This window comes from Neolamprologus multifasciatus, chromosome 19, assembly GCF_963576455.1.
Source record: "Neolamprologus multifasciatus chromosome 19, fNeoMul1.2, whole genome shotgun sequence".
In the NCBI taxonomy this organism is placed as follows: Eukaryota; Metazoa; Chordata; class Actinopteri; order Cichliformes; family Cichlidae; genus Neolamprologus; species Neolamprologus multifasciatus.
In genome coordinates this window covers 28,625,417-28,637,016 of record NC_140457.1, presented here as the reverse complement: position 1 = coordinate 28,637,016, position 11,600 = coordinate 28,625,417, and positions in this window count along the sequence as shown.

The window sequence follows — 11,600 nt, the reverse complement described above, 5'->3', positions numbered from 1 at the left end:
GTTTGCTTTATTTGCATGAAAAGTGCAAAAAGAGAAAACTTGGAACAGTAATTTCCCAGGAGTGGCCGGCCTAACAAAACTACTGATGAGAAAAAGTTGAACTTACATTTGGCATAAAACTAACACATTTCATAAGAACATCATACAATTAGCCATGGTAGTGCTGGGGTGACGGCCTTGGGCTAACTTTCTGCTTCAGGACTTGGGCGTCTTGGATGTCTGGTCATCAGTTCAGGCCCTGAACACACGGATAATGATCCAAAATACATCAGCAAGTCTGATTAAGGTTAAGGTTATGGAGCCGTCTAGTTGGGAGGACCTTAAACATACTGTTCATGTCACGGTCCTCTAGTCCTCCCGTGCTGGCTTGGCGTGTGTTTTGGTTTCTTAATGGCTCGTTTTCAGAAGGCGGCTCCTTCATTGTGGTCCTCCACTCTCCTGATGAGGCAGGATTGATTTACTGATTAGGCCGATTTACTCACCTTGCTCATGTGTAATCTATGAATTATTTAGTCTGCTTGAGGCTGAAGGTTTTCCTCAGTTGCCACCAGGTCATTGCTTCACCTGTGGAAACATCTCAGGTTCAGTAGCTTTGCTGTCAATCTCATGTTTGGTCTTTCCTGGATTATTTCTTTGTGCTTCTGTGCAGGCTGCTTAGCGTAAAGGAGGCCTTCCAAGCTACTGTGTGTAGTGAGTCCCTGTGATCCAGCCTGCCTCAGCCCTGCTCGCTAGCCTCCATTCAATCTACTCATTTGTTTTCTACCTTGATTCCAAACTTGTTTAATAAACTCTGTAAACTCTGATTGGTCTGCGTCCTGCCAGTTGGTGTCATGACAGTTAACAGTCAAACTGGTAAATGGTAAATGGCCTGTATTTGTATAGTGCTTTTACTAGTCCCCCCTAGGGACCCCAAAGCGCTTTACACACCCAGTCATCCACCCATTCACACACACACTCACACACTGGTGGAGGCAAGCTACAGTTGTAGCCACAGCTGCCCTGGGGCAGACTGACAGAAGCGAGGCTGCCATATCGCGCCATCGGCCCTTCTGGCCAACACCAGTAGGCGGTAGGTGAAGTGTCTTGCCCAAGGACACAACAACCTAGACTGTCCGAGCCGGGGCTTGAACTGGCAACCTTCCGATTACAAGGCAAACTCCCAACTCTTGAGCCACGATCGCCATCAAAAATCCTTGAATGTGGTCAAATTAACCAAAAAGACAAAACAGTAAGAGTGGGTCAAATTTTCTCCACGGCCATGTAAAAAAACAAAAATCATTGCCAGTTATTACCAATGCTTCATTGGCATTCTCGCCATTCGTTACCAAAGGGTGCGCAACAAATTACTATTTTTAGGGGGCAATTACTTTCAAACATTGGGCCAGGTAGGTTTGGATAGCTATTTCCCTTAATAATGCAATCATGCTCAAAAACAGCTAGTTTATTTATTTCTTGTCTAATATTAAAAATTATTTGATAATCTGAAGTAAGTGTGTTAAAAGTATAGCAAATGTGCAAAAACATAGCAAAAATAAGGAAAAAGCCTAAGTAGATAGATCCAAGCAAGGAGTATAGCCCTGCACACTTGAGAATTTCCCTGCTAATTAAATATTGTTATGGTTTGGTTCTGGCAGGACCCAAAGAATAGATTTGGAGCAAAGTTCTACTGAAAAATTAAGAATTCTCAGCAAACAGGTAACTGGGAGCTACAATTGACCTCAGCTCAGAGGGAATCACAACAGCTCTGCCTGAGAAGAGAGTTTAATTTAGCAAACATCCAACAGGTAGGTATTGTAGTGTTTAGTTGTAGATTAACCTGATTTTGTCTTACTTAATGAGAGGTCAGCTGAGTATGGTGAAAGTACCAGACAGCTGACAAGTGGAGAGTGGGTAGGCAGGTTATGAACAGGCAAGTGAATGTTCTTGCTGCAGCAGGTAGCTGAGTTAAAGGAGGCATCCAAAGGCTACATGTAAGTGACGTTCCAAACAGACAAGTTCTTAGTGAGGTTTTCAAGTGAAAAACTGCAAGAGCAATACAAGAATGCAAGAAGAAACACAAGGTGAGTATCAAGGGAGACCAGAAGCACAGCAAAAGGAGCCAGCATGTCACTAATTCACATGCAGGTTTGGATTTTTTCCCCCCCCTTGATAATAAATACCTTCATTTAGAAACTGCATTTTGTGTTTACTCGTGTTATCTTTGTCTAATATTTAAATTGGTTTTATCCAAAACATTTAGTGCGATAAACATACAAAAGAGGGGGAAATCAAAAAGGGGGCAAACACTTTTTCACACCACTATATTTAACATGGAAGCTTCTCACGTGGTGGTAGTAAGACAGACATTCTTAGGTGGTGGAGAACAGGGTTGCCATGACAGGAAGTGGCAAGACAGAATCAAATTAGAAATTAGTTTTTTTCTGGAATGTAAAAACAAATTTGAATTGCTACCTTAACGTGGTGGAGGGGTTTGTGTGTCCGGGGTCTTTTGGTCATGGGTGAGAGACCAGACAAAAAGCGATTCAAAAACCCCCTATGAGCAGAAGATCGAGGGAATAGTTCACCCTGTCTGAGGTTGAGAGATACTGGCTAAGTATAGTCTCACCTCAACGCATAGGTTGGACACTGGAACCAGTCTCCTGGAGAGTTGCCCTTGGTGAGAGGCAGCGGACCGGGGTGGGTATCTTAGTATCTCCTCAGCTTGCTGTCTGTACGTTGGGGTTTCACCCGGTAGGCGAGAGGGTCTTTTCCCTGCTCGGGTCGTGGAATGGGCTCTGACTGTCATCTGCGCTTATGCGCCGAATGACAGTTCACAGTACCCAGCCTACTTGGAGTCCCTGTGTGGGGTGCTTGAGGTTGCTCAACCTGGGGACTCTGTTGTCCTACTGGGAGATTTCAATGGTCATGTGGGTAATGACAGTGAGACTTGCAGGGGCGTGACTGGGAGGAATGGCCTGGCAGATCTAAACCTCTTCTCTTACTGGACTTCTATGCAAACCACAGTTTTTCCATAACAAACACCATGTTCGAACATAAGGGTATCCATAAGTTCGGGTGGCACCAGTTTGTGTAATCGTATCATCACATCTGCAGCCATATGTTCTGAACACTCGGGTGAAGAGGGGGGCTGAGCTGTCAACTGATTACCACCTCAGTTGACAGCACAGTCCATCACCATCCTCCCCTGCCACCTGACGTGGTGGTGGGGGAGGATGCTGGACAGACGTAGCACAAGGTGGTTGGTGCCTGAGGTGGTGGTAAACCTTGAACCATATGGTGGACACCAGAGGTGGTTGGTGCCTGAGGTGGTGGTCACCCCTGAACCAAATGGTGGACACCAGAGGTGAAGGAATCCTATTGAGCTTGGTTAGCCTATGGGACTTTGGAGGCAGCCAATAGGTACCAACCGGCCAAGCGGAGCAAAGCCGGGGTTGAATCAAAAACTCAGATGTGGCAGGAGTTCAGAGAGGCCATGGAAAAAGACTTTCGGACTGCCTCAAAGAGATACACCCGACATTGTTGGCTGTGAAAGGAATAGTTTAAAGACCTTAATTGCACTGGTATGTCCTCCATGGAGCAAGCAGCGTCAGGGGATGGGGGGGAGAACTCATCTATCTCCAGGGGTGAGGCCACTGAGGCAGTTCAACAACTCCTTGGTGGCAGGGGCCTAAGGCCCTAAGGTGGATGAAGTTCGCCCTGAGTTTCTGAAGGCTCTCTGTGTTATAAGGCTGTCTTGGTTGACACGCCACTACAGTGTTGCATGGAGATCAGGGGCGATACCTCTGGATTGGCAGACCGGGGTAGTAGTTCCTATCTGTATCCAACTACAGGGGAATCACACTCCTCAGCCTCCCTGGGAAAGTCTATGCCAGGGTGCTGGAAAGGAGAGTTCGTCCGATAGTTGAACTTTGGATACAGGAGGAACAATGCAGTTTCCTGGTTTCGTTCTAGGCGTGGCCAAGCGGTGGAAGGCTTCCACTTGGGTAGTCTCAGAATCTTATCTATGCTTTTCACAGATGATGTGGTTGTGTTGGCTTCATCAGGCAATGGCCTCCAGCCTCACTGGAATGGCTTGCAGTTGAGTGTGAAACAGTGGGAATGAAAATCAGCACCTCCAAATCTGAGGCCATGGTTCTCAGCTGAAAAAGGGTGGAGTTCCTGGCCCAAGTGGAGGTGTTTAAGTACCTCTGGGTCTTGTTCAAGTGAGAAGGGATCGACAGACGGATTGGTGCTGTGGCTGCAGTGATGTGGATGCTGTACCGGTCCATCGTGGTGAAGCGAGAGCTAAGTGTAAAGGCGAAGCTCTCAATTTACAGAGCGATCTATGTCCTTACCCTCAACTATGGTCACGAGCTGTGGGTAGTGACTAAAAGAACGAGATAAGTGGCAGAAATGAGCTTTCTCCGAAGGGTGGCCGGCCTCTCCCTTAGAGATAGGGTGAGAAGTTCAGGTACTCTGAGGGGCTCAGAGTAGAGCCGCTGCTCCTCTACATTGAAAGAAGCCAGTTTAGGTGGTTCGGGCATCTGATAAGGATGCCTCCTGGGCACCTCCTAGGCAAGGTGTTCCCGGCATGTCCCACCAGGAGGAGGCCCCGGGGCAGACCCAGTACACGCTGGAGGGATTATATCTTTCAACTGGCCCTTGAATTTTCCTCTTTTTCAGAACTTTATACCATCCTTAGCATGAACCTTTTATACAAGCTACTCTATGTCAAGGTTGACACCTGGTGTTTCCTGGTTGGGTGGGTTGGCAATAAGGCATTTAAGAAATTTTGAAAGAGAATATATTCTCTCATCTGCAGGCATAACATGTGTCATAAGAGTCTCACTTGCTAGAGTGAATCATATACCAATTGGAAGGTCAGTGGTTTGCTTCCTGGCTACTCCGTTCTGCATGTTAAAGTATACTTGGGCGAGATGTCTGTCATGGTCCCATGTCCCAGCATGTTCAGTTTTGTTTTGCTTTTGTAAGCTGATTGTCATCGCCAAAAGCCTCCCTACTTAACTGTGCGGCTAAGCTTCAGTCGACACTGGATCGTTGAGTTTGTTCGTTAGTACAACCCTGGTTGAGTTTGTGTGTGTGAGAGTCGAGCGGGACAGAGCAGGATGAGAATTCAGCATCCTGGCAGCCTGGTGGATGAAGCTGTCTCTCAGTCTGCTGGTTCTAGCCTGGAGGCTCTTCAGTCTCCTTCCCGATGGCAGCTGAGTGGAGTCACCTGTAATGCAGAGAACTATTTGGGTGAGGCAGGTGCAGTAGACGTCCTGGAGTAAGGGAAAAGAAACACCCACGATCCTCTCCGCTGCTCTCACTACTCGTAGCTTTTTCTGGCAGGACCCAGTGCAGAGTCCTGTGTGGTATGACTCACCACAGCTGGTAAGGATCCTCTCAACAGTGCCTCTGTAGAAGGTGCTCATAATGGGGGTTGAGGCTCAGTTTACTGAGAAAGTAGAGTCGCTGTTGAAATTTCCTGACCAGTGAAGCTGTGTTCTTTGACCAGGAGAGATCTTCTGAGATGTGCACACCCAGGAACGTGGTGCTGCTTACCCTCTCCACAGTGTGCAGGGTGCGAGTTCTATGATGTCTATGATGATCTCCTTAGTCTTCTCCATATTCAGGGAAAGGTTGTTGTTGCTCGGCCAGATGGTTAACTTCACTGTAGCAGGTCTCATTATTGTTGCTGATGTGACCAACCACAGTTGTGTCATCTGCAAACGTGATGAAAAGGTTGGAGCTGTGTGATGGTGTGCAGTCGTGGGTCAGCAGAGTGAAAAGAAGGGGCCTCAACACACATCCTTGGGGAGCCCCCGTATTCAGTTGTCTAGTGATGATGGTGTTGCTGCCGACCCGTACTGTCTGCTGTCTTCCTGACAGGAAATCCAGCAGGTGCTGATTCCCAGCAGATCCAGTTTGATCCAGAGTTGCTGGGGAATGGTGATGTATGAGTCTGTAGTGTCCAGATGTGTGAGGGCTGAGTGAAGGGCAGTTGAAATTGCATCACTGGTTAAGCAGTTGGACCAGTATGCAAACTGACATGGATCCAGGTTGGAGGGAAGAGATGAAGGTGGAGTCTTCTGTGTGGGGGTGTAGTTCTGTGCCTAAAAGGTAGCTAAGAATTTGTTTAGCTCATCTTAGAGAGATGGGACTGATGGTGGTCTGCAGTGTGGGCTTGTAGTCTGTGATGGTTCGTATTCCTTACCACACCCTCCGAGTATCTCTGCTGTCGCTAAAGCTTGTATTGCCTTTTTGCCTCTCTGATGCCACGTGACAGCTTTGCCCATGATGTTCTTAGGCTCACCTCATAATGTGTTCGTGCAGTTTGGGAAGAACAGTCATTGGGTCTGCATGATTGAAATCACCCGCTAGGATGAGAAAAGCATGTGGGTGGGCCGTCTGCTGCTCACTGACATGCTGATATAGTTCATTCAGTGCCTCACTCCCATTGTTGTTATTGGAGCAGTAAAGCTGAAAATTCCCTCAGTAGGTAGAACGGTCTGCACTCGATGATCATAAGCTCCAGCAGAGGTGAACAGTGTTTGCAAGCCAGAACAGCATCATGACACCAAGTCCTACCCTCTTCAGTGAGAGCTCTGTCTGCTCGAATGGCGCTGTCAGGAATGTTATTATTAAGCCATGTTTCTACAAACACGAAGACACAACACTCCCTCGCTGACTTCAAAGTGGACCAAAGTAACTATACATGATCCAGATTGTTGTCCAGGGAGCGCATGTTGGACAGTAGGATGGTGGGAATAACAGGTTTGTGTGGATTAGCCGTTAGCCTACTCCGGATGCCTCCACATTTACCCCTCTTCTGTTTCCTCTTGCACCGCCTGAGACATTTCCACTGTGGTAAATGTCTCTGAAGCAGTTCGCAGTTCCTTAGTGTAATTTGTAGCTCGTCCACGTATGAAAAGTTGGTGGATTTGCTTTTGTTGATTTTGAGCAGGAGCTCACAACTGTATGAGTGTTTTTGTGAAAAAGAACAAGAACATGGACCTCCAAGATACATTGTTGTATCTCTCAGGAACAAATTAACCTTACTAGTCAATGCACTTGTAACCCATATCAACTACAAGACCCACGTCAGCTGATTTGATCCCCTTCTCCTGATTTGCTCCTTCCACGTCGCGGCAAGTATGAAAACCGGCTGTGGAGGGATACTTGCGGGTTCGACTCCTGCTGTGGCTGTAAGCCTCTGGCGTTAAGAACGGCGTTGGAAAACAAAAACAAATCAAAACAAAGCGTTTTCTCTCCTAAATCCGTCTATAAAATTGTATCACCTCAGCGGTAAGTGTCCTTAACATCTACCAATAAAAACCTTTTTAGTTGTCAGTAACCAGTCGATCGTTTTTGCGGTTAAAAAACGACTTTGTTCAGCGGCGTTCCCACCGTGGGAAGAGCTCCGAGTCGAAAGCTTCTATTTTTGAACACTTTTATTTCCTTAAGCACTTAAGTGGGCTTACTTTGAAACAAAGTGCAATTGAATGATGATCGTTATGTGTTGCCTTGAATTCGGCTATGCTGTCTGTTAGACAGTTGTTTTTCTTTACTGTTGTTTTTGTATTTGTTTGTAGTGAACGCTACTGGAATGTGTGGATTAAGCTACATAGCCCAGATGATTAATAATTTAGCTGTTGAACATTTGTGCCTGATGATGATGATTCATGATTTGCACTGTTGCATAGAACTGCAGAAACATGTATTTGATTACCGGTAAATTGAATTGAACTTGATGTGCTAATGGACATTTTTCTGACCTACAGGTCAGGCTTTTTTTTCCCCCCTTTGAATTGATCTTCTTCATATTGAAGTGGCGAGCCGGTAGGACCGTTCTTTGTTTTTTTTCCCCCACTTTGCCGTCTTTGGATTACGGACATATTTCCCCATTGTATGGAGCTGCACCCTAAGGAGGAATACCTTAAAAGTGAACTTTAAAAAAAAAAGGACCAAAAAGGACTCTTGCACAGCAAATCACAGCAATTAATTTTTTAATTAATTGTGGGCATTTATTTATGTTGTGTGTTGTATTAATTATTTTGTCCCATTCCCCCATTTATTCAATATATTTTTGGTACAAGATTTTGCAGTCTTTGGTCTCGTCATTCACACCATCTAGGCTCCATAAAGAACTATTTCTTCTGCGCGTCAGTCAGTAAACTTGCCCATTGCAATAAAACTAGCCCTTAAATAACTTTGCGTTACACACTGTTCTACTATCGACACTAACTTGTTGGACGAATGATATCACCCACTGCTGGATTCAGACTCACACGAGTTCTGGCGTCAGCTGACTGTGGTAAATGTCAGCTTAAATTTGTAGTCTGTAATGTGTAGCTCAGCTGAGCAGCCGTGTGGTTAACATTTCTTCTATAAGCACATTAGTACACACACTTCAAATCCACTTAGCAAGGCTCAGATGCTCCTCTGCCTCTTGCTCCTGTACACTCACTCGAGTTATCTTTGGTGTAATACTTATTGGCCTCTTTAATGTTTAATTTTGTGTATGGTTTTTATTTTTTAAATAGTGAATAGAGCAGTTCTTGCATATTAGAAATCCAGATGTGCTCAAAACTTCATTTTTAATTTGAACCTGGTGCCTAAAACAAATTCAGTCTTTTACTTCCAGTGAGGAGCACAGCTGGTTAATTTCATACTGATATTGGATGAGTGCTTGGTATAAGCATGTTTTTCAACCACCAGATTTGAAAGGCACAGATTCCAATCATTACATCCCTTTTGACCATCAAGATGAAAATTATTGTTGTGTCAACTTCCCATTCCTTGTATGGCTCGAGTTCCCAGTATTCTGTGAATGCATTAACTAGAATGTCCTAGAGCACAAACCTCCATATCAAAGCCAGATGTTTACTCAGTAAACAGGTCATAGGTCACTATTAGGGTAAAAACAGACATTGACTGACTGTGCTGGTATCAAGTACTCACCAAAATGTCTACCGTTGCATGCAACAATGTTGTTTTTTCAGAATACACCACCAGGTACGATAATAATGTGAAAAATACACTCATCACCATATTAAGCACTGGGCCTTAGTGTTAGTCATAACACTGAGAAACATAAAGGCAACGCTGCATGAGTAGAATAAAAAAAACAAAGTTTACTCAGCTTTTATTAGTTAATGTTTGACTGTCTTCCAAAAATATATTTAAAGCCAGACAAGAGCAACCAACCACAACGTCTCACTCCGTTTGTTTAACCCCCCAACATCATGTGTACGATTCGCTTCACTGAATGTGTGTGAGTCATGGCAAACAATGTCTCCCACAAAAATGTCCTAATTGTTTAAAGGTAGTATTAATTATTAAATGAGGACCATGAAGTCTTCACATGAAGACCAAAGTTAAACTTCAAAGTAAAACTTCCCAAGAAGGTCATTGCTATTCAGCGTCACATTCCCGAGTCAGACAACTGACTGGTCTTTGCTATTGGGAGGAGAAATATGCAGGGTTTGTTTAGACAGTGTGGTTATGCAATGTTGAATAAAGAGCAACATGTGTTATGTGAACACAATGGTATATTTACAGGCTTTACTGGTGGGCTCCACTAAAATTAAGGTTCAACCAGTTCAACCGTTTTATGTTTAATCTCATGTGGAATAAGGCTAATTACAAAGGTTAATTACAAACAGCGTATACTAACAGTGTATATTTAAAAAAGAAAAATTGGTCAGGTCACTTTATTTCATAATGAATCAGTGTGTTTCTCTTTTTTCCACTGCCCAGATGGAAACGATGAAGTGTCACATAAGAGAATGTGCGTGGAGGAGATGTGGCACAGTGTGCTGAACTCTATCACCAGAAACAGCATTTCAAGCCTCAACTGGGCAAATATGTAACAATGTGTAAGTCTGGGCAAGTGGCGTAATCTTATATAATGTTACGAAAGACTGAGTTGGAGTTCATTCACATGTTTGGTTGTTTGGCTATTTTGTGAAATTGTCGATCATTCTTATCAATGTCATTTAACCCCTTTGCATCCACTCACTGGTGAAACACTTAGAGGTAGGGTGAGGGTTTTGTTGTCTTTTAGCCACATGCTAAATAGGCTTCATTTTAAAAACTATGAGTTACCTTTCAAATCTTTCTTTTCTTTTTTTGTTTTGGTTGTCCTGCCTGGCTCTGCAGCAATCACAACTATCATCTGAAGGCCAAGAAAAATGATCAACAGGTTTATTTTTCCAAGTGGATCATTACAGCGTTTGTCCACTTGATTGTCATAGTTTATTCGATTTTTATTTAATTTTTACAATTTTTAAGTTATAACAATCAGGACGGATTGTTGGAAAGAGAGTGAACAGATGGAGAGAGAAAGAAAAATAGAGAAGAGGGGCATTGAAAATCTGCTTCAACACCTGCTTCAACCAAGCAAAAAGAAACCTTTCAAATGTTTTTGAAATGGTATTTGCTTACTGTGAAATGCACTTCACACACGTACACACACGCACAGTTCTTTGTCGCCAGATGCCACGTTTATTTATAGTTTACATATGTTATGACCGACCACAGCCTGACGGCTCCAGTCTCAGCTGATTTCCAGCCTCCCCTCCGCTCCTCTCCCGTCTCACTATAAAAGGGAAGGAAACCATCATCAGTCCAAACGCCATCAGCTGTTCTCACCTGCGTCTCCAGCACCGCCCCGTTGAGCTCACTGCACCACTCCTCCCCTGCAGCCGCGCCCGGGACCACACCTCCGCCACACTTACGATTCAGCCTGCTGGTTTCTGTCAGACAATGGTGAACATGTTATAAATGCTGAGAGTTGGAATAGATTAGAATGCCTTATTTGTCATTGCACAGGTTATACAGTGTGTTCTCCCCAGAGCTGGAAAAGGACGTTAAAAATAAGAAACAATAATGAAAATAAAAAATGAAATTCCCCAGTTTCCCGTTCTTAATGGTAAATGGACTGGTTCTTATTAAAGTGCTTTTCTACTTTATTAGAGCAAAAACTGCTTTATACAAAATGCCTTATTCACCAGTTCACACCAAACAATGTCATGATTCGGCTGTGTGCAGGCAGGAAGAGGACCCAAAATGCAGCTTTATTGCTGACACACAGAAATGATACAGGACTAAACTAAACTAAACTGAAAAATATAAACTAAACTTCACTAAGAGGCACACAAGGAAATACATAGCATGAGGGATGATGCGACACTGACACAGAGAAACACAGGGCTTAAATACAGGGTGGGCCATTTATATGGATACAGCGTAACAACATGGGAATGGTTGGTGATATTAAAGTCCTGTTTGTGGCACATTAGTATATGTCAGGGGGCAAACTCCTCAAGATGGGTGGTGACCATGGTGGCCATTTAGAAGTCGGCCATCTTGGATACAACTTTTGTTTTGTCAATAGGAAGAGGGCCATGTGACACATCAAACTTATTGGTAATATCACAAGAAAAACAATGGTGTGCTTCTTTCATGAGTTATTTACAAGTTTCTGACCACTTATAAAATGTGTTCAATGTGCTGCCCATTGTGTTGGATTGTCAATGCAACCCTCTTCTCCCACTCTTCACACACTGATAGCAACACCGCAGCAGAAATGCCAGCACAGGCATCCAGTATCCGTA